The sequence below is a fragment of the Eptesicus fuscus genome, chromosome 8 (assembly GCF_027574615.1).
Source record: "Eptesicus fuscus isolate TK198812 chromosome 8, DD_ASM_mEF_20220401, whole genome shotgun sequence".
Lineage (NCBI taxonomy): Eukaryota > Metazoa > Chordata > Mammalia > Chiroptera > Vespertilionidae > Eptesicus > Eptesicus fuscus.
In genome coordinates, this window is record NC_072480.1 from 104,749,031 (window position 1) to 104,771,192 (window position 22,162).

Consider the following 22,162-nt stretch of genomic DNA (forward strand, 5'->3'; position numbering starts at 1 on the left):
GCCTTTCCATTTCGCATTCCAAGAGCGTGAAATGTGTGAGAGGTTGATTCGTTAAAAAAACGAATTCACAAGAATAACTGTTGCCAAGAAACTATGTCCCCACCATTTCAAAACGGGGGACACCCTGTCTCCGTGGGCGGAAGATTGTGTTTCTCAGTATGAGCAGCAGGCTCTCCTTTACAATTCAGATCCCATCCGGCCTGGAGATGATTTCTTGGGTTCTAACATGGTGGTTTTAAAGGAACCGCGCTATTTGGACAGCGCCTTGGGGGAGAAGAAAAGAATCACTACATCTGGTTGGCGTGGGCTCAGTGGTTGAGCTTTGACCTATGACCCAGGGGGTTGCAGTTCGATTCCCAGTCAGGGCACATGCCCAGGTTGTGGGCTCCATCCCCAGTGTGGGGCATGCAGGAGACAGCCAATCGATTCTCTCTCATCATTGATGTTTCTATCTCTCTCCCTCTCCTTTCCTCATTGAAATAAATAAAAATATATATTTTTTTAAAACCACTAGGTCTCTGAGTCTTGGTTCTCTGTGGAACGACAGGCTGTGTTCTGCAATCTCTGCTTCTATGGGTGATGCCTACGTGCCAAATGAAAGCTTTCTGCTCCTCAGGGCCCCAAGCTAGCTTGCTTCCCTGGCTCCTAGTCATCAACCGGGAGCCTTGGCTTGATAGCCAAGAGCCACTGAGGGATGTGAAAATGAGAACGCAATCTCAGGGACTTCTCCACACAGCTCACTCACACACATCTCACACACACACACACACACACCCTCGGAGCTCTTACCGTAGCTCACAGGTATGCAGACACATGAACAGACTGCAGGTGGCTTGGAGAACAACAGTGTCAATAGTTGTAGATACAGAGACTGAGACTTAAAAAGGGAACGGCGAATGGCCTTGTCTGAGGTCAACCAGCTGGTTAGTGGTGTAAGCAACCGTAGAACTTAAATGTTCCCCCCAAGACCCAATCCAGGACCCGCGCGAGTGGTACGCCTTTATTGCGTGGAGTCAGCAGGCGCCGTGGCATAGGGGCTAGACTCTGCAGCAGTGCTTGTTCCGACTCCTGCACTCTGCAGGCAGGATGGAGCACCCGTGGGTCTTCTGGTGCTTGCAGGCGCCCCCCATGTCTTCACATTCCTTGTTTTTCTTTCTTTTTTCGTAGCCTGTAAAGCAGGGGAGGTGAAGAAAAAACACAAAGTGAATTATAGGCATAGTGCCCCAAACTGCCGGAATTCACCTTGCACAGAAAGACACTGCAAGTCACGTTCTCAGGGCAAAAGCCCTCCACATGCTTCACGTGATCTTTGAGCTTAGTGTGGTTTTCATGTTTTAAATGAAAATGGCATGAAATTCAAATGTGAGTATCCATCACAGACTTAATTTTATAGGAAGATGAGTGGCTCTGTGTTTCCATATTGTCAGTGGCGCCTTGAGTCTACAATGGCAGAGATGGGCTGTCCTGACAGAGACCTTATGGCCTGAAGCCTGAAATACTTATTTCCTAAAGCACCTCCTTCTCTGTCAAAAGGGCAACCCCGGCATGTGCCCCAATCAGGAATCAAACCATGACCTCCTGGTTCATAGGTCGATGCTCAACCACTGAGCCATGCTGGTCAGGCCCAGCTATTTTATTGACACAAAGTAGGATCTACCTTTTGTGTAATTGGGTGGGGCTGTGAGACTTGTTTAATGAATTTTGAGCAGAAATGACATGCCCTTCCGGAGTGTGGGACTCCTTGGAGTGCTTTCCTCAGACACGGAGACAAATAGCATTCATGGTGGTGGCGGCTGTCTTTTCTACTTTATTGGTTTATGGATCTTTTATGCATCTGATGAAAAGCCAGCCATAGCTCACCTGACACCATCTGTGAGAGGAATAGGAACCTCATGGTGAGTGGATTCCTGGGGTTATGGGATGACCTGGTGGTGGCTGGTGGTGGCTGGTTCTGAGCAGCTCCAGCGAGCAGAGCACCTCTTTGACAAAGATGAGAGCTTTGCTCCTTTGAAATGCCAAGATTCGGGTGTCCTTGTCACCACAGCGTGGCCTGGCACAAGCTAACAAATGCATCAGGTCGCCAGGGTAGACACAGGAGACCCTGCTAAGTTTGACTTCCAGATAAACAACAACAAATCTTTTAGTACAAGGATGTTTCATGTATTGTCTGGGCCATAGACATACTAAAACGTATTCATTGTTTTCATGTAATTTAATACATACATTTACATTCTTGGCTTGTTGACTATTTAATGAAAACATGGCCTTTGGAACCAGAGCCACTTGGGCTTGAGTTAAGGGCTTCACTTCATACAATCTGTGTGATTGAGAGCACTTACTTCATTTCTTATTCTCATCTGTGAGACAGGCCTAAAGTACCTGCCCCATCAATGTAAATGCTGCCATGTAGTGGGATAGGAGAGGAAAGGTTTTGTTGGTCAAGAGAAGCAGTCAACAGTGTTTGTAAGCTGTAAAGCCCCCTGTACATGTTATCTATCACCATGGCTAGTTATGGGTTTATTACCAACTAGTAATGAAGGGCAACCGTGGGAAAATCTTTTTAATAAGTGGCAGGTCAAGGACTTTGTACTACGCTTCATTCAGCTACGATCCTCGTTGGTTGTTACACATGTCAGTGCATCCTTGGATCAGGAACCACGCAGCCCTCTCTGCTCCCGGCTCCAAGCTCAGCCACCATGTCACCCTACCAGCCGGATCCACAGCTCACCTGACACCATCTGTGAGAGACAAATGAGGAGGAGGAGGAGGAGGAACAGGAGCCTCATCGTGAGTGAATTCCTGGGATTATGGGATGAGCGGGTAGTGTCTGGCAGTGGCTGGTTCTTCAGTGCACATCCACGAAGGCAGGTGACCTGGGAAAGAGTTTGAAACATTCAGCAGGAGGGGAAACGCTTGCATTCCCAGTGAAGATGCTCAGCAAGGGGTTGGGTGTCATTTGAGAATGTTTTCTCTATAGACAGATCCAAGTTTGTGGCTGATGAAAAGAAAAAGACCTCTATTGTAAGTCAGTATTTTCTAGCTGATTCTCACTTCTGCTTATGACTTTGAGATTTGGTGCTTTTTCTGTTTGAGAAAAAAAATAATGAAAAAAAACAGTTGCTTTGCAAATCATCCAGTTATTCATTCATCTTTATTGCATGTCAGCTTCCCTTTCAGGAATATGAAGAAAATCTCCTTTTTTAGAAGGTTAGTAAGGAGGAGAAATTTTGTAAATGAAAATAATCTCTCCTTTTTTAAATAGCAATCTCTCTTGCTTAAATAGCAAGCAAAACAGTAACTTGTTTTGCTTGCTATTTAAGAGAAGGTTGATCCATTCTGGACAAGCTCTTACCCATGCCGCCTCTTGCATAGATTACAACCAGGCGAGACTTTGGGGACCAGAGTATTTTTTTTTCTTTTTATGTTAAATTTTTTACAATGAAATTATTGGGCTGGCATTGGTTAAATAAGATCACATGAGTCTCAGGTGGACATTCCTATAACATCATCTTACATGGCATGTGTCTCACCACGCAGGGGCGAGTCTCCTTCTGTCACCATAGAGTTGACCCTTTTACCCTCTTCAATCTCCCCAACCTGCTTCCTTGGTAACCACCTTACTTTTGTCCGTGTCCATGAGTTAATTTGTTTTGTTTGTTCATTGGCACGTTCTGTTTTATAGCCCATATGTGAGTGAAATCATACAGTTCTTTTCTTTTCCCATCTCCTTGGATTCACTTAGCATGATACTCTCAAGACCCATCTATATTGTCCTAAATGGCAGTATTTCTCCCCAGAGTATTTTTTTAAAATATATATTTTTATTGATTTCAGAGAGAAAGGCAAAGAAAGCAAGAGATAGAAACATCAATGATAAAAAGAATCATTGATGTGCTATCTCCTACATGCGCCCCCCCCCCCGCCACACACATACACACACACACACACACACACACACACACACACACACATACACACACTGGGCATCAAGCTCGCAACCAGAGCATGTGCCCTGACTGGGAATGGAACCATGACCTCCTGGTTCATAGGTCAACGCTCAACTATTGAGCCATGCCAGTTGGGCCCAGAGTATTTCTTAATACAGGTTTGACATCAAGGCATTATTGTGGTAAAGCCAGAAGGATACAGAGTGAAACATTGAAATTCTTCTCCATCTCTTTCTGCTTTCCATCTCAGTTTTACTTGATAATGCTCATGACTCTATGTTTCACTATGCCGTGGATTACTAAGTAAATAGTCCTGTTATTATCTCACATTCTCAGCACTTTGAACAGTGGGCAGGCATAGAGAAGGCAGTCAAATATATGTTTAAACTAGAGGCCCGATGCATGAAATTCATGCAAGAGTAGGCCTTCTCAGCCGAGGCTGCCTCCATCCTCCCTTGCATCTGCGGGTGGCTGCCTGGATCCCTCCCTCGCACCCCAGATGGCTGCCTCGATCCTGTGGCTGCAGCCCTGGCTTCACCCCAGCTAATTAGCATATTACGCTTTTATTATTATAGATGACTGAGAGCTAGTATAGAGGAACCAACTAATGGGTGAATGAAAAAATGGATGCATGGAGGAAATAAATGAGGGAGGGAAAGAAGAGAACGAAGGAAGGCCCTAGCCAGTTTGGTTCAGTGGATAGAGCATTGGCCTGTAGACTGAAGGGTCCCAGGTTCGATTCCAGTCAAGGGCACATGCCCAGGCTGTGGGCTTGATCCCCAGTAGAGGGCCAACAGGAGGCAGCCAATCAATGATTCTCTCTCATCATTGATGTTTCTAACTCTATCTCCCTCTCCCTTTCCCTCTGAAATCAATAAAAATATTTTTTGAAAAATAGAAAGAATGAAAAGAAGGGGACAGGGGGGAAAAAGATGGCGACCGGCAGGAAGGTAGGGAGAGAGAGAGTGTGAGTGAGGAACCCGTAGAGGAGAGTGTAGACGTGTGTGGTGTGTGTGTGTATGAGCTAGGGTCAGTTAGATTCTGCACATCTTCCAAGGGGCTGCCTAACCCAAGCAGTCCTAGACGGCGGAGCCCCGCGCACAAAGCGGACACATCTCGGCGGCTGGTGCGGACGCGGAGACTACGCCATCTTGAGAAACAGAGCTGTCTGAGACTCGGATCCTGGCTTCTGACACAAACCAGGACCCTGCAGCCACTGGGGACAGAGAACTGCTATCACAGCTTCAGACCAACGAACAACAAGAATCCAGACTTCCCGGCAGAATTCCGTGAGTCAAAGAGCCTATCCCCCTTCCCGCAGGCACGCAGACAGCGCCATAGTAACTGAAAGACCTGCCCCTCACCCAAGCTGCAGAGCTTTGCGCAGGGACTCGCTCACCCTTAGGGAATTTGGCGCACGCGGGACAGAAGCAGCTCCCTGTTGGGGAAATCTGTCAGTGCGCATAGAGGGCTCCCCTTCGGAGAATTTGGGGGAATTTGGCTTGCGGGTCACAGCTCCCTCTTCGGGGAATCTTAGTGCTTGCACAGAGGAGCTTCCCCTTTGGGGAATTTGGCAAGCAGGACAGACTCCGCCCCCCTTCCGGGACTCCGATAGAGTGCACGGAGCCAGCTCACCTTCAGGAAATTAAGAGTGTGTGCCCTAGCCGGTTTGGCTCAGTAGAGAGAGCACACACAGGACGCAGCTCCACTTCAGGGAATTTGGCATGCCGGACACAGCTGCCTGGGATCCCTGACTCACAGCACATTCACACTAAGAGCCAGCGACCCCAATTGTTGGTGCATGCACACACAGGGACCCTGATTCCCAACGAGAAACTGCACAAGGCAACAGAGACTCTGACACTCGAGCCTTGGTGCAGACACAGGGAAACTCTGACTCCTGGCACATGCTAAGGATCTCATATTCGGCACATACCAACAGTGTGGTGCAGACAGGGCCCCTGATTCTAAGTGTGCACACAAGACCACATGCAACACTGGGGACACTGACCCTGGGCAAGTCTGGTTCCCACCAACCAAAGGCAGCCACACGTCCTAGTGTCAGAGCACTTCAGTGAAACTCGGGTGGAGCAAAGTCCCCACAGCACACGGCCCAGGTCCACACAAACGGAAGCTTGAGCTTTCTGGTGATAGCCAGAATGGGGAAACGAAATAACTCACAGAGGAAAGAAAATGTGGAGTCGCCAAGAAAGGAAATCAGTGAAACTGAAGCTTGCAACATGACTGAAAAGGAGTTTAGAGTAATGGTCGTGGAATTTATACATCGGATGGATGAGAAAATAAACAACTTATGCAAGAATCAGGAAGAAATGAAAAGTGATATAGCTACAATCAAAAACACCATGGAAAGTTTCAACAGTAGACTACAAGAAGCAGAGGACCGAATTAGTGAGTTAGAAGATCAGGTACAGAAACAAGCTCAATCTGAACAGCAATTGGAGAAAAAAATTAAAAAGCAGGAGGAAAGCCTAAGGGAGCTTCGGGACAACATGAAACGAAGTAACATGCATATAATAGGGCTGCCAGAAGGACAGGAAGAGCAGCAGGGATTAGAAAATCTATTTGAAGAAATAATGACAGAAAACTTCCCGGATATGGGAAAGATAAAAGTTACGCAAGTACAGAGAGTCCCAAGCAGGATAAACCCCAAAAGACCCACACCAAGACATGTCATAATTTCAATGGCAAATATAAATGATAAAGAGAGAATCTTAAAGGCGGCAAGAGAGAGACAGAGAGTTACCTACAAAGGAACACCCATCAGATTGTCAAATGATTACTCAACAGAAACACAACAAGCTAGAAGTGAATGGACGGAGGTATACAAAGTGTTGCAAAGCAAAGGACTGAATCCAAGAATACTATATCCAGCAAGACTCTCAATCAAAATTGAAGGGAAAATCAGGAGCTTTGCAGACAAAAAAAGGCTCAAGGAGTTTATCACCACCAAACCAGCAATGCAAGAATTACTAAAGGGAATACTGTAAAAAGAAGAAATAAACAGGTAAGAAGGAATACAGACACAAAAATAGATATGACTACAAACAAATACCTTTCAGTAATAACTTTAAATGTAAACGGACTAAATGCTCCAATCAAAAGACATCGAGTAGCTGAATGGATAAAAAAACACGACCCATATATATGCTGTCTACAAGAGACCCACCTCAGAACAAGAGACTCACACAGATTGAAAGTGAAGGGATGGAAAAATATCTTTCAGGCAAATGGAAATGAAAAAAAAGCTGGGGTAGCAATACTTATATCTGACAAAATAGACCTCAAAGTAAATGCCATAAAAAGAGATAAAGAAGGCCACTTCATAATACTAAAGGGAGAAATCCAACAAGAAGAAATAATTCTGGTAAACATATACGCTCCCAATATAGGAGCACCCAAATACATAAAAAAACTCCTGGAGGATTTCAAGGGAGAGATTAATAGCAATACAATCATAGTAGGAGACTTTAATACCCCACTATCACCACTGGACAAATCCTCTAAACAAAAAATCAGCAAAGAAACAGCAATCCTAAATGAATCACTAGACCAGATGGAATTAATTGACATCTTTAGAACATTTCACCCCAAAGCCACAGAATACACATTCTTCTCAAGTGCACATGGGTCATTTTCAAAGATAGACCATATGCTGGGTCACAGGCAAAGTCTCTTCAAATTCAAGAAGATAGAAATTATATCAAGCGTCTTCTCAGATCACAGTGGCATAAAACTGGAAATCAACTACAATAAATACAATCCAAAGAAATCAAACACATGGAGACTAAACAGCATGCTATTAAACCAGGACTAGGTCACCAGAGAGATCAAGGAAGAAATAAAAAACATCATGGCAACAAATGACAATGAAAACACAACAATCCAAAATCTATGGGACACAGCGAAAGCAGTCTTGAGAGGGAAGTTCATAGCTCTACAAGCCTATTGCAAAAAACAAGAAACAATGGTAATAAATTAGTTAACCCTACAACTCAAAGAGCTAGAAAAAGAGCAGCAAGAAAAGCCCAGTGTAACCAGAAGGAAGGAAATAACAAAGATCAGAGCGGAGATAAATGACATAGAGACCAAAGAAACAGTACAAAAGATCAACAAAACCAAGAGCTGGTTCTTTGAAAGGATAAACAAGATTGATGGACCTCTAGCCAGGCTCACCAAGAAGCAAAGAGAGAGGACCCAAATAAACAAAATCAGAAATGAAAGAGGTGAAATAACAACAGACCCCGCTGAGATACAAAGGATTGTTACAAAATACTACGAACAACTCTATTCCAACAAACTGGACAACCTGGAGGAAATGGACATATTCCTAGAAAAATATAACCTTCCAAAAATCAATCAAGAAGAATCTAAAGAGCTCAATAGGCCAATAACTATGGATGAAATTGAAGCAGTCATCAAAAAGCTTCCGGCAAACAAAAGCCCAGGGCCTGATGGCTTCACAGGAGAGTTTTACCAAACATTCAAGGAAGAACTAAAACCTATCCTCCTCAGACTATTCCAAAAAATTCAAGAGGAAGGAACACTTCCAAGCTCCTTCTATGAAGCCAGCATCACCCTAATACCAAAACCAGATAAAGACAACACAATGAAAGAGAATTACAGACCAACATCCCTCATGAACATAGATGCCAAAATCCTCAACAAAATTCTAGCAAATCGGCTCCAGCAGTACATCAGAAAGATCATACACCATGACCAAGTAGGATTTATCCCAGGAATGCAAGGATGGTACAATATCCGCAAATCAATAAACGTGATACATCACATAAACAAATTGAGAGATAAAAATCACATAGTCATATCAATTGATGCAGAAAAAGCATTTGACAAAATCCAACACCCTTTCTTGATAAAAACTCTCAACAAGGTGGGAATAGAAGGCTCATACCTCAACATAATAAAAGCTATATATAATAAACCCACAGCAAACATCATACTCAATGGACAAAAACTAAAAACATTTCCCCTAAGAACAGGAACAAGACAGGGATGCCCACTCTCACCATTCCTGTTTGACATAGTACTGGAAGTATTAGCCATTGCAATTAGACAAGAAGCAGAAATAAAAGGCATCCAAATTGGAAAAGAACAAGTAAAGCTGTCTTTATTTGCAGACGACATGATATTGTACATAAAAAATCCGAAAGACTCTGTCAAAAAACTAATAGACTTAGTAAATGAATTCAGCAATGTAGCAGGATACAAAATTAACGCCAAGAAATCTATGGCCTTTCTATACACCAATAAGTGAACTTACAGACAGAGAGACTAAAAAGGCAATCCCATTTACCATCGCACCAAAAAAATTAAGATACCTAGGAATAAACTTAACTAAGGAGATAAAAGACCTATACACGGAAAACTACAGGACACTGAAAAAAGAGATAGAGGAAGACGTAAACAGATGGAAGAACATACCATGTTCATGGATTGGTAGAATCAACATCATTAAAATGTCCATACTACCCAAAGCAATCTACAGATTCAATGCACTCCCCATCAAAATACCAACAGCATATTTCACAGACCTTGAAAGAACTCTCCAAAAATTCATCTGGAATAAAAAAAGACCCCGAATAGCCACAGCAATCCTGAGAAAGAAGAATAAAGTAGGAGGGATCTCAATACCAGATTTCAAGCTGTATTATAAAGCCACTGTTCTCAAAACAGCCTGGTACTGGCACAAGAACAGACATATAGATCAATGGAACAGAATAGAGAACCCAGATATCGACCCAAACCACTATGCTCAATTAATATTTGACAAAGGAGGCATGAACATAAAATGGAGTCAAGACAGTCTCTTCAATAAATGGTGTTGGGAAAATTGGACAGATACATGCAAAAAAATGAAGCTTGATCACCAACTTATGCCATACACAAAAATAAACTCAAAATGGATACAGGACTTAAACATAAGATGGGAAACCATAAAAATACTAGAGCAATCCAGAGGCAGCAAAATCTCAGACATATGCCAAAAGAAATTCTTCACTGACACTGCCCCTAGGGCAATGGAAGCTAAAGAGAAAATTAACAAATGGGACTACATCAAAATAAAAAGCTTTTTCACAGCAAAAGAAACCATCAAGAAAACAACAAGAAGGCCTACTGCATGGGAGAACATATTTGCAAATGGCATCACTGATAAAGGTTTAATCTCCAACATCTACAGGCAGCTTATGCAACTTAATAAAAGGAAGATAAATGATCCAATAAAAAAACGGGCAACAGACCTAAATAGAATCTTTTCAAAAGAAGACAGAAGGAAGGCCAAGAGACATATGAAAACATGCTCAATGTCACTAATTATCCGAGAGATGCAAATCAAAACAACAATGCAGTACCATCTCACACCTGTCAGAATGGCTATCATCAACAAATCAACAAACGACAAGTATTGGCGAGGATGCGGAGAAAAAGGAACCCTCGTGCACTGCTGGTGGGAATGCAGACTGGTGCAGCCACTGTGGAGAACAGTATGGAGTTTCCTCAAAAAACTGAAAATGGAACTCCCATTTGACCCAGTAATCCCACTCCTGGGAATATATCCGAAGAAACTAGAAACACCAATCAGAAAGGATATATGCACCCCTATGTTCATAGCAGCACAATTCACCATAGCTAAGATTTGGAAACAGCCTAGGTGCCCGTCAGCAGATGACTGGATCAGAAAACTGTGGTACATCTACACAATGGAATACTATGCTGGCATAAAAAAGAAGGAATTCTCATCATTTGCAGCAACCTGGATGGAATTGGAGAACATTATGTTAAGTGAAATAAGCCAGTAAATGAAAGAAAAATACCACATGATCTCACTCATTTATGGATAATAAAGAACATTATAAACTTGAACAAAAAGATAGATACAGAGACAGTAAAGCATCAAACAGACTGTCAAATTACAGGGGGAAAGTTAGGGAGAGGTGGGGGAGATAAGAGATCAATCAAAGGACTTGTATACATGCATATAAGCATAACCAACGGATGCAAAACTCTGGGGGGTGAGGGCATATATGGGAGTGGGGTGAGGGGTGGCAATGGTAAGATATGTACACATATAATACCTTAATAAAAAAATATTGAAAAAAAAGAAAAGAAAAGAAGGGGACACAGGGAACTCAAGTTCCTTACTTATCAAACAATGGCCACTAATATTGGTGAGTAGAAAGGTATATTATGACCAAGATGCAGACATCAAAGAAGTAATCTGAGTCATGAAGTCAGCAATGATCTTTTCAGGAATAAAAACAAAAGAAATTTCACTTAATAGTTGAGCTTTGGGATCAGATAGACCTTGGATCAAAGTCCTTGATCTGCCACGTATTAGCTGGGTGATCTTGAAATAACCTTTCAAAGCTCCAGTTCTCCCTTACATTTGATGATGATACAGTACCATTCTCCTGAGTCCTGTCTCAGAATCAGGGGGGTCAGTGGCTGGCCAGTCCCTCTGCAGGCAGAGTTGTGGTCTAGCTAACATTTCTGCCAGGGGATCAACCCAATGTAAGAAGGTGACTTCTGCGTCCCAGAGATCACAAAGCTGTTAGCTTTTTCCATCAAGAGCTGGAATATCTCAGAAAACCACTGCAATTTAAAACTGGAATTTGACCAAATTGTGCCTTAGTTGATCCCATGAAATTAAAAGCTGGTAGTACAACTTTGGTCATTTCTGGGATGGAAGGGAAAGATGGTCTAAAGAAGAACCTAGAACTGTAGTAAGTACACCCAATTCCCCAGCAAACTTCACTTATTATATGGGACCATGGATGTATAAGTTTATACCATTTCTCCCATTCTCTCTTACTAGAGCAAAGTTTAAAGGAGGCTTCTGAATCTTTGCATCAGCATCTGAATTTTTCACCAAATAGAGACCTATTGTAGTTTGGTGATATTCACCTAGAAATAGACTAAGTGTAGTAATCTGTTTAATTCTACATTGTAACTGTAAGGCTTTTACTTTCTTGACCCCAACAATAATACTTTAATAATAATAATAATAATAATAATAATAATAATAATAATAATCTACCTAATAAAAGAGTAACATGCTAATTGGCCATACCTTCACAATGCTCACCAGCCAATCAGGAGTGATATGTAAATTAACCCAACAAAGATGGCAGGTTAATTTACATATGCAGGTGCCAAGTGGTGGGGGTGGGGCAGGATGGGATGCTTGCATCATTGCCATGGCGATGACACAGGCATTCTGCACCACCCCAGCCACTCTGGGCCTCTGGGCAACATGGGAAGGCGGGAAGGTGGCTTTGGGCCAGAGCGGAAAGGTGGCTCCAGGACAGAGCGAAGGCAGTGCCAGTAGCCAGGGGAAGGAAGGCCCATTCTTGCACGAATCTTCATGCATTGGGCCTCTAGTAATAATAATAATAGAAAAGAAAGTATAGACGGAAAGCTTTTGTCCATATTCTCGTTCCCCATGCTCATAAACTGAAAGCAATCACTTTTATAGACTCCCTAGATGTTAGGCTTATAGTCCCACCGCTTTTTCTACCATGTATGGTTCTCCTGAAAACCTACCTTGCAATGGGTTTCTTCACTCTTCCCAGGTGGTCTGCTGCCTATCCCTCTGGTAGAGACCCCTAAGGTAGCTGCCCATGGCCACACAATTAGGGGCCAGGTCAGATCAACAATGGGCAGAAGAAGGGCTGAGTGAGGTCATGAAGGGTACATTATGATCTCGTTGGTGGAGAGGTGGGAACGAGTCAGACTTGAGTGGCATCAAACCCCTGTGAGCTGGATGAGGGGAGGTGGGGATGGTGCAGACACTCCTTCCAAATGGTTTTGCTAAAAAACTAGGCAAAGATAAGAAGCAATAGCTGATGAATGATAGTCAAAGAAGAGGTGTATTTAGTTTTTACAGAGAGCAGGTGAGTCTCGTCCATCCATCAGCAAGAGAAGGGATCCAGGACTCAATGAAAGGTTAGCCTTGGGCTGGAGCATGAGCCCATTTTTTCATGATTCATAGAAAAGACGTCCTCTTCTGGTGACTGGTGGGGAGAGCATCTTTCCCATGCGAGACTCATAATAAGGCACTTGGGCATGTTCTGGCAATAAAACTACCAGATTCTGTAGGATAGAAATTAGAACAAATAAGTAAAATTCCAGTGAAGAATATAATAAATGTCAAATAAACAGTCAAAACAAATTATAATTAAAATCAGATACTAGTTAAGTGATAATAAAATGAGCTAAAATAAAGAATACATGGGATGTAAGACGTGAGTATTAATTATCACAACAAAACCAAATGAGATGAATTTCACTGGTATGTGGGAAATAAGACTAAAAACAACAAAAACAAGACAAACCAAAACTCATGGACACAGACAGTGCAAGCATGTCAAACTCCAAGGCTAACATGAGCCAAACAAGGTTTAAGGTTATGTGGCTGCAAAAAAACAGAAGCTTCACTTTTCGTAGAAATGGAGGTTTATTTCAATAGAGACATGCTGAATACAAAGGGATTAAATAAATGAGTAATCATTAACATAAAATAATAGAACATTTTAATAAAAATTAATGTTTTTTCTTGAACATTAACTTAACAGACACTGAATAACTGCACAAAATAATAAGCTTAACACAAATAAACCTATTTTTCTTGTTCTCCAAAAGCGAAATATTTCCTGTTGCTCACACCAAACAATTCAGTCCAAGACTAATGACGTGGTAATCAGCTGCTAAAATATTCGCTGCTAGTATTAGTGGAGAGAAATGGTGCACCTTCGCATAAGGTGTGTAAGAGAAATGAATACAACATAATTATAATAATCAGTCATTAGCCAACGTTGCAGTTCATTATTAATAAATAGAGTACTGAATTTGTACACGGGTGGGGTCCCTTGACCTGGCCAGCAATCAGGTTGATCGAGGTCATCTTGCCCAGTCCTGATGGGGCAGATCCCGCTGGCCAGGGGGAGGGAACTTGGGAAATTGGCTGGCCCCAGGAGGTTGGCTGTGGGAGCATACTGACTACCAGGGGGCAGCTCCTACATTGAGCATCTGCTCCCTGGTGGTCAGTGCACATCATAGTGACTGGTCAACCAGTCGTTCAGTCGTAATGCTTGCTTAGACATATATATATATATATATTATGTATAACAGAATATTGTAAAAATTAAGTTACAAACTTTTTATTAACACGTTTCTTACATACCATTATATTGGCTGGGCTGCAAAAATATTTGTTGTGGGCCACGAGTTTGACATGCTTGGTCTGGAGGTTACCAGAGGGAGAGAGGGGTGGCATGGGGTCCAGAGAAAGAGAAAGCCAGATGGAAACTTGGGGCATCAGAGTCTCCTTGGCATCACTTTGGCCATCCTCTTGGTTGAGGCGGTCTCAAAGGCCAGCTCAGGATGGGGATAGGGTCTCGCAGGGAGGGCACAGGATCTCCCAGAGAAGGGCACAGGGTCTCTGCCTCTTGATGGGAGAACAGCAGGGCTATGGAGAAGCATATTTGGAAAACACAAGGTACCCCAAATGCAGAAGGGGAGTGGAGGCAGAAGTGCCAGGTAACGACCCCTGAGATCAGCCTTTATGTCCAATTCAAGTAAAGCTGCAACCCCTATAATGCAGGCAAATACACATCTCTCAAGATCTCCGATTGGTGCTTATTCTCACAACATTGTGTCCAAATCCCACTTCCACCTTCTCCATGACCTTCTCAGCGATTCCCACCCATTTCCTGCTGGCAACCACCCTCCTTTCCGTGGTTTTGCACCAAGCACAACAGAGGCTCCCCCAGTTCCCAAGGTTTGATCACCAAAGAGCCATTGAGTGAAACGAGATTTTGTGAAAACCTGAAGATTAAGGATGGATGGTTGCTGTGCAGAAGTGCCCGGAAATAAAATTAGAAAGCAGAGTGCATTTCCTTTCAACAAGTACTGTTTTCTTGACTCCCATCCTGTCCACCTGGAGAGCAGCACTCTGTCCAGCACCGCGTTGCCACTCGGCTGATAACAATGCTTGAGGCAGTGCTTCTCTCAAAGACTGTTCCAAAGTGACTAGATAAAGTTCATTCCCTGTGGAGGTTTGTAGCCACATAGAGAATTAGAACGTGACCCACGCAATTGAGTGAGAGGCATGGGGCAGCATGGAGGATGGAGAGGCCACTTCCTGTGGGGATCAGGAGTGGTATACCGAGGAGGAGGTGTTTGGTGGGGACTGGGGGAGGGAGGCTTGTGTTGAGTGCGTGGGGCAGATGAGGGCATGCAGGATGGGAGAAGCAACGCAGAATGCATCTTTTAGGAATGCACAGGGAGGACTGGGAGCTCAGGTGACTCTAAGGGCATCAAAAACCTGAAAAGCACAACAGATCCCTCAAAGGGGGTCCCTGAAGGTCCGCAGGGGAGCCTGAACAGGCCCTCCAGAGATGGGCCTGTGTGACCACGCACCGAGCAGTAGCCACCAGAACAAGAGGGCGAGATTCTGAGTCTAATGTGAGTTAATTTTATTTAAATGTCACATCTTTGTGAAGGACATGCTTCAGGCATCGTCAGTGACAGCAGCTTCTTCATCTTCAATTGCTATATTCTGCAGCATTTGATTCCTGGGACGCGACAGCCGCCTATTGGTCGTCTACCTCCAGAGCAACGAAATGCCATGCAGATTCCACCTTTCTCGTTGCAACTAGGACCAGCAAGCCGAGCAAAACCTAAAATGAAAATAAAAAAGGTAAGAGAGTCGGACATCAAAGCCCCATTTCAGAGAGGCCCGCAGTGTCAGAGTCCCTGGAGTGAAACCTCGGGCGGCGCTTACGCCATCGAGGTGACAAGAGGTGAGGCTGTGACGTTAGGATAGAAATTAGAACAGCTTGAGGGACCCCAGAGTCTCCCGATAGAGACTAGAACTGCTGAGGTTAGAGAGGTTTCTTACGTTTCCAGAACCAGTACTGACAGGCTCTGAGTGGTGGCTGAGGGACAGGACAGGCGGACAAAAGTCTGTACCATTTCCGTTCCTCAAAGAGAGAGAGTGGCCAGGAAGTCAAGGTGACACCAGGCCAGTGCTTTTAGGATGGGACACGGCCAGCAGGAGTCAGTGTTACTCCATCATTTCCTCAGTGAAGTTGGAGCTGAGATGCCTCTTTGGGTACAAGGATTGCTTGAGGAGAACTTAATGTCTAAGTGACTCACAGTGGAAAATAAGGGTAGTTTTAAAAACCTCTTTCATGCCCTGGCCAGTTTGGCTCAGTAGACAGAGTGTTGGCCTGTGGAGTGAAGGGTCCCAGGTTCGAATCTGGTCAAGGGCACATGACTGGGTTGCTGGCTCCATCCCCAGGGGGGACGTGCAGGAGGCAGCCGATCCATGATTCCCTCTCATCATTGATGTCTCTCTCTATCTCCTCCCCTCCTTTCTGAAATCAATAAAAATATGTGTAAAGAACCCTCTTTTGTGATGGTGTCTCTAGTCTCTGAGAACTCTGACCTGGTCCGGCTCTCATAGGCCCTGGCCCTCCCTGGGAGGCTCTTCCCACCTTCCCTCTCATCTTTCTGCTCCTCCTGTCTCCCCAGGCCATGTCCCCGCTCCGCCTCCCTCCCTGGTAAGGCTTGTCTTGGAATACAGCCAAGAAGAAAACAGATAAAACAAGAGCTTTCCAACATAAGTTAAGGTCTACACTGTGCCTCCCGCTTCTCCCTCCCTCCTCTCCTTCTGGTCCGTTTCCCTAACACGAAGGAGCAAGGACAATGCTGGCATCCTGGTTTCAGAGCCACTGTGCCTGGGCTGCCGGGCCCTGAGCCAAGAGCAGCGGCGGCAGGAGTATGTCCGGAGGACCTTCGAGCTGGGAAGACGGGGCGCAGAGTTGCCCCAAACAGTGGCTCCCCAGTCCAGGCTGGGCCTTGCTATTCTCTGGGTTACCAAAGACTCCCCCTTTAGTATAAAGAACTGTACAGTGACACTTTGCACTTCTGGGCTGGAACCAAATCAATTTTTTTTTTTTTTTTAAGAAAGAGTGGAAGGGATGGAGGAGTGGGGAGGAGAGGGAGAAAGAGAAGAGAGGGAGAGAAACATCAATGTGAGAGAGACACTTCGATTGCTTACCTCCTGCACGCTCCCTGTCCCAGGCCAGGAATGGAGCCTGCAACAGTGGTATGTGGCCCTGACCAGGAATTGAACCCACAACCCTTCAGTTAGAGGAGCAATGCTCTAACCACTGAGTAACCGGCTAGGGCTTAATTTCTTGCTTTTATTGAACAAGAAAAGCCAGCTGACCGAGGTGTCCCTTTAGCAGCACCTGGTCCTGGAGCCCAGAGGCGAGCTGGCAGGTATGCCCTTGCTAGTGCCTTCAGGAGTGCAGAGCAGTTGTGCCCTGCAGGGTCAGACTCTGGACCTGCGTCTGTGGCCATGGGTGAGGTGCTTACATATCATAAGCAGTTCAGTCTCTTTGATCCAAAGTGTGTGTAGAAGCAGAAGAGAGAGAGGAGAGAGAGACGGACAGGGAGAGAGGGAGGCACAGGGAGAGAAGTCCTGTCCTGTCTGTCTATCCACCCTCTTACCTGGGACAGGCATCAGGAACACGAAGAGGAACGCAAGCAGGAGAAGGTGGAGCCTCATTCTGAGCCGGGAGCTGAGCTGCTGACTGAGGGAGCCGCGCTTCACTCCTTATAAAGGGCCCAGATTGGCTGCAGCCTTGGGAACCCCAGAGCAATTAAATTGTTCCTCTCACCTGTCCTATGTGTCACAAGAAGGGCCTCGGAGCACAGGGCACACCCATTATTTCATGCAAGTCCGTATGGGAAAACCCCAGGGAACCTGTCTTTCTATCTTTCCATCTTGCCCAGCACAGGTGGGGCATAGACTGATAGACGGACAAGGCCAGGCTTTTCTGTGTGGGAAGCAACTTTCTGGAGCTCAACTGCCAGCCCCAGGGCCTTTGAATCTGCCTGCCTCTCGTTTGCTGAGCATCTGGGGACAGTCTCAGGTCACACCAGGAACCAGGCTGGTGTCACTGGGAGGGACAGGAGACGCAGGGCCCGAGCCTCCCTGGGTGCCCATGAGGGTGACATTCAGGGCAATCTCCTAAAGTTTAGCATTGCCCCGGGCAGGTGAGGGGGCAGGTAGGTCCTGTGTCTCTTCCTCAGAGAAAGGAAGGGGGATGTAATGGGGACAGACCTGGCTCCTCAGTCTCCATGTCACAAAGCAAGGACGGCCTTGGGGGTCACTTGTCAGCCTGGGGTCCCTCAGACACTCAGGCCATAGCCAGCCCTCCCTGCGTCAGTGCTGAGAGCCCATGGTTTGTGCTCTTCTCAGAGCTGGCATCCAGGTTTCAGAGCCACTGTGCCTGGGCTGCTGGGCCCTGAGCCAAGAGCAGCGGCGGCAGGAGTATGTCCGGAGGACCTTCGAGCTGGGAAGACGGAACGCAGAGGTGCCCCAAACAGTGGCTCCCCAGTTAATCAGCTCTCACGGCCCTGAGACCTGGGATCCTGGGGGACGCCCTGTGGGAACGGCAGCCGCCCCAGGCCCTCCCCGTCGTCGGTGGGACCCCTTTCTGAAGGCACCCAGGACCCCAGGCTCTGCGAGGTCTCCCGCTGTCTCCCACAACTTCACGCTCTGAGACCCAGCGAAGGCAACAGTGGCCCAGGGACTGGACCGAGCCCAGTGCCCCACGCTCAGAGGGTAGCTTTTTCAGAAGCAAAGGAAGGTGCATCCATGGTGAGTCCTTCCTCTTTAGTCCAATGATGTTCGAGAGCAATAGACATGTTACCTACATTATAATCACCTGCAGAGAATACGCTCAGGTGTTGCTTATCGATTTGGCCGGCAACACTCCCTAATCCAGGGTCTTTTTTTTCCATTTATGAATTTATTTATTTGTTTTTATCCTCACTTGAGGATAAAAATTGATTATTAGAGAGTGGAAGAAAGGGGGAGAGACAGGGAGAAACATCAATATGAGAGAAACACATCGATTGGTTGTCCCTGTACATGTCTCAACCAGGGTCCAGGCTGGGGAGGAACCTGCAACAGAGGCACGTACCCTTGACCAGAATCGAACCCGGGACCCTTCTGTCCACAGGCTGGCGCTATAAGAAGTAGAATCTGGCCACACCCCCTCCATCTGTCATTTAAATGCCAGGTTGACAGATCCTGGTGACACCTGGCAAGGATGTGCTTCCAGAAAGCGGGGTGCCCCTGGGTGTGGGGATGGCGGTGGCCTTCGCAGGGGGAGTTTCGATGGCTGTGACCAAGGCGGCGGCCAAGGCCTCCTCCTCAGGAGTCACATGAATCATGGCCCTGGTGGTCACTTTGTTTCCGTGTGTGGAAAGCAGATTTGCATGGAGCAGGTCACTGCAGTCCTGACTCTAAAGCCCTTCCTTCCTGACTGGTAAGGGGACGGAACAATTAAGTGTGAGAGAGAGCCTACTATGTACTAGTATGTTCTGCCTAAGTTAGTGAAGTTTTAAAGGTACTTCTCTGATCTTTTTATTTATTTTTTTGTTAATCCTCACCCATAAATATGGTTTCCATTGATTTTTTGAAAGAGTGGAAATGGAGGGGGAGAGACAAAGAGAGAGAGACATCACTGTGAGAGAGACACATCGATTGGTTGCCTCCCACATGCGCATCGACTAGGGCCAGGGATGGAGCCTCCAACCCAGGTTCGTGCCCTTGGTCAGATTTGAACCCACAACCCTTCAGTTTGTGGGCCAACGTTCTAACTACTGAGGACCTGGCCAGGCTATTTCTCTGTTCTTTTAAAGGAAGATGCTGACATTGCGGCCCTGTCTCCTAATGACAGCATCACGCACCCTGAAGATCAGGGACGGTCCCACATAAGTCACAGCACCATTTACACACATTGAAAAAGGGCAAACATAACCCTGTCTAACACTGAGTACTCACATTTCCCCACTGGTTCCAGGAATTGCTCTGTAGCTGTTGGTCCTATTCCTGCTCCATTTTGGATTGAATTGGGTTGCTGGTGTCTTCGTGGCTTTGAGGAAGATTCTTCAGGAAATGCCACTCGCTGCTCAGGGCTGAGAGGAAGCTGCAGGGAGTGAGTGGTTTTCATGCTTTTCCTATTCGGGCTCAGTCCTGACTCCTGATTGCAATTAGAAGGATAGCATGGCATTGCCGTTGTGAAGTTTACTGGAAGAGGGGACATTCCTCCACAATCATTTTGCAGCTCCAGAGAACCGGCCACAGCATTTTCAACACATTTTATGGAGATGTAACTGACATATCACATCCTATTTGTTCCAGGTTACAACAGGAAGATCTCATTTTTGTATATTTTGTAAAATGATTCTCACAGTAAGTCTACTTAACATCCATAATCACAAGCAGTTAAAATATGTTTCCTTATAATGAGAACTTTTAAGATTTACTCTCAGCAGATTTCAGATATACACACAGCGTCATTGGCTTCAGTCACCTTGCCGTACCTACATCGCCCCGTCATTTCTCTTGTAACCAGAAGTTTGTACCTTCTGACCCCCTTCACCTATTTCACCCCACCCACCCTCCTCTGAGCAATCACGTATCTATGAGTCAGTGTTTTTAGATTCCACATACAAGTGTGATTATACATCATTTGTCTTTCTCTGCCTGCCTTATTTCACGGAGCATAATGCCCTCAAGGTCCCTCATGTTGTTGTAAACATAAGATTTCCTTCTTTTTAATGGCTGAGTAAGATTCCCTTGTGTATATGTACCGTTTTTCTTTTTCCATTTATCCGTTGATGATAGTTTCCACGTCTTTGCCCTGTAAGTAATGCTGTAGGAACATGGGGTGCAGGTATCTTTTCAGGAGAGTGTTTTCAGCCCGGCCAGCATGGCTCAGTGGATGAGTGTCAACCTATGAACCAGGAGGTCATGGGTTCGATTCCCAGTCAGGACACATGCCCAGGTTGTGGGCTCAATCCCCAGTAGGGGGCATGCAGGAGGCAGCAAATCACTGATTCTCTATCATCATTGATGTCTCTATCTCCCTCTCCCTTCCTCTCTGAAGTCAATAAAAATATATATATTTTAAAAGATAGTGTTTTCAGTTCCTTCGGATAAGAGCATCTGTGCTTGTGTGCTTCCCGCCCCGCCCCCCATCTCTCCTATTGGTTTTATATCTTGCCTACTCTGAAAAATGCTGCAGTGAGCACGGGGGTGCAGAGAGCTCTTGGAGACCCAGGCTCCATTTCCTTTAGGTGTGTATTTAGAACTGGGATTGCTGGATCCTATGGAAGTTGCATTTTTAGTTTTGTGAGTGTTAGGTTTGATCGAGCAATTAAATTGATACTCCCCTCCCCCGGGAACTGGCTTTTCAGGTCATTTCACTATGGGCATTCCCTTTGCTGAGACCACATTTCGCTGTGGAGACCACATTCCATTATCTCCCCTCCCAGTTTGCATAAAGAAGTCTCCGCCCAGAAAAAAGCCCACCAAAAGTCCTTTAAAAGCCTCTGACTCCTGTCACTGGGTGCTAGAGCCATCCAGGCTCAGCCACTGGTCTGCGGATGACCAAATACATTTGTAATCCCTCACCACTCTGGCCTCACAAATTCCTCCTTTGGTGATCTAACACTGAGGAAGCTCTGTACTGTTTTCCATAGCGGCTATACCCATTTACAGTCCTACCAACAGTGAACAAGGGTGCCCTTTATCCATATACTTGCCGTCATCTTTTTAAAAAATATATTTTTATTGATTTCAAAGAGGAAGGGAGAGGGAGAGATAGAAACATCAATGATGAGAGAGAATCACTGATTAGCTGCCTCCTGCATGCCCCCAACTGGGGATCGCGTGTGCAATCCAGGCATGTGCCCTTGACCTGAATCAAACCTGGAACTCTTCAGTCCACAGGCTGACGCTCTATCCACTGAGCCAAACCGGCTAGGGCTTGCTGTTATCTTTATCTTTCCTTTTCCTTAGTAGCTGTCCTAACAGGTATGATATAATATTGTGGGCTTGATTTGTGTTGCTTTGGTGAATAGTAATGTTGAGCATCTTTTCGTATCCTGCTGGCCGTGCACAGCAAAGGAAATAATCAACAACATGAAAAGGCAGCCTATGGAATGGGAGGAACATTTGCAAACCATGATCTGACAAGGAGTTAATATCCTAAATCTATAAGGAATTCGTGGAGCTCAAGAGCAAAAAACAACCTGATAGATGGGCGAAGGAACTGAACAAACATCTGGCCAAAGAGGACAGTGGTCGT

General features: G+C 45.3%; 2 long non-coding RNA genes across 2 annotated transcripts; both read right to left on the minus strand.

The window, feature by feature from the left end:
• Window positions 1–985: 985 nt before the first annotated feature.
• Window positions 986–12,609, minus strand: LOC114229522 (uncharacterized). The gene is made up of 3 exons (XR_003615550.2): window positions 12,528–12,609; window positions 2,729–2,873; window positions 986–1,168 (listed from the first exon to the last, which is right to left on the minus strand). It is a non-coding gene; the product is annotated as an uncharacterized LOC114229522 (long non-coding RNA).
• Window positions 12,610–15,443: 2,834 nt separating this feature from the next.
• LOC129150133 (uncharacterized) lies at window positions 15,444–17,651 on the minus strand. Its single transcript, XR_008556863.1, has 2 exons — window positions 17,505–17,651; window positions 15,444–15,664 (listed from the first exon to the last, which is right to left on the minus strand). It is a non-coding gene; the product is annotated as an uncharacterized LOC129150133 (long non-coding RNA).
• Window positions 17,652–22,162: the final 4,511 nt, after the last annotated feature.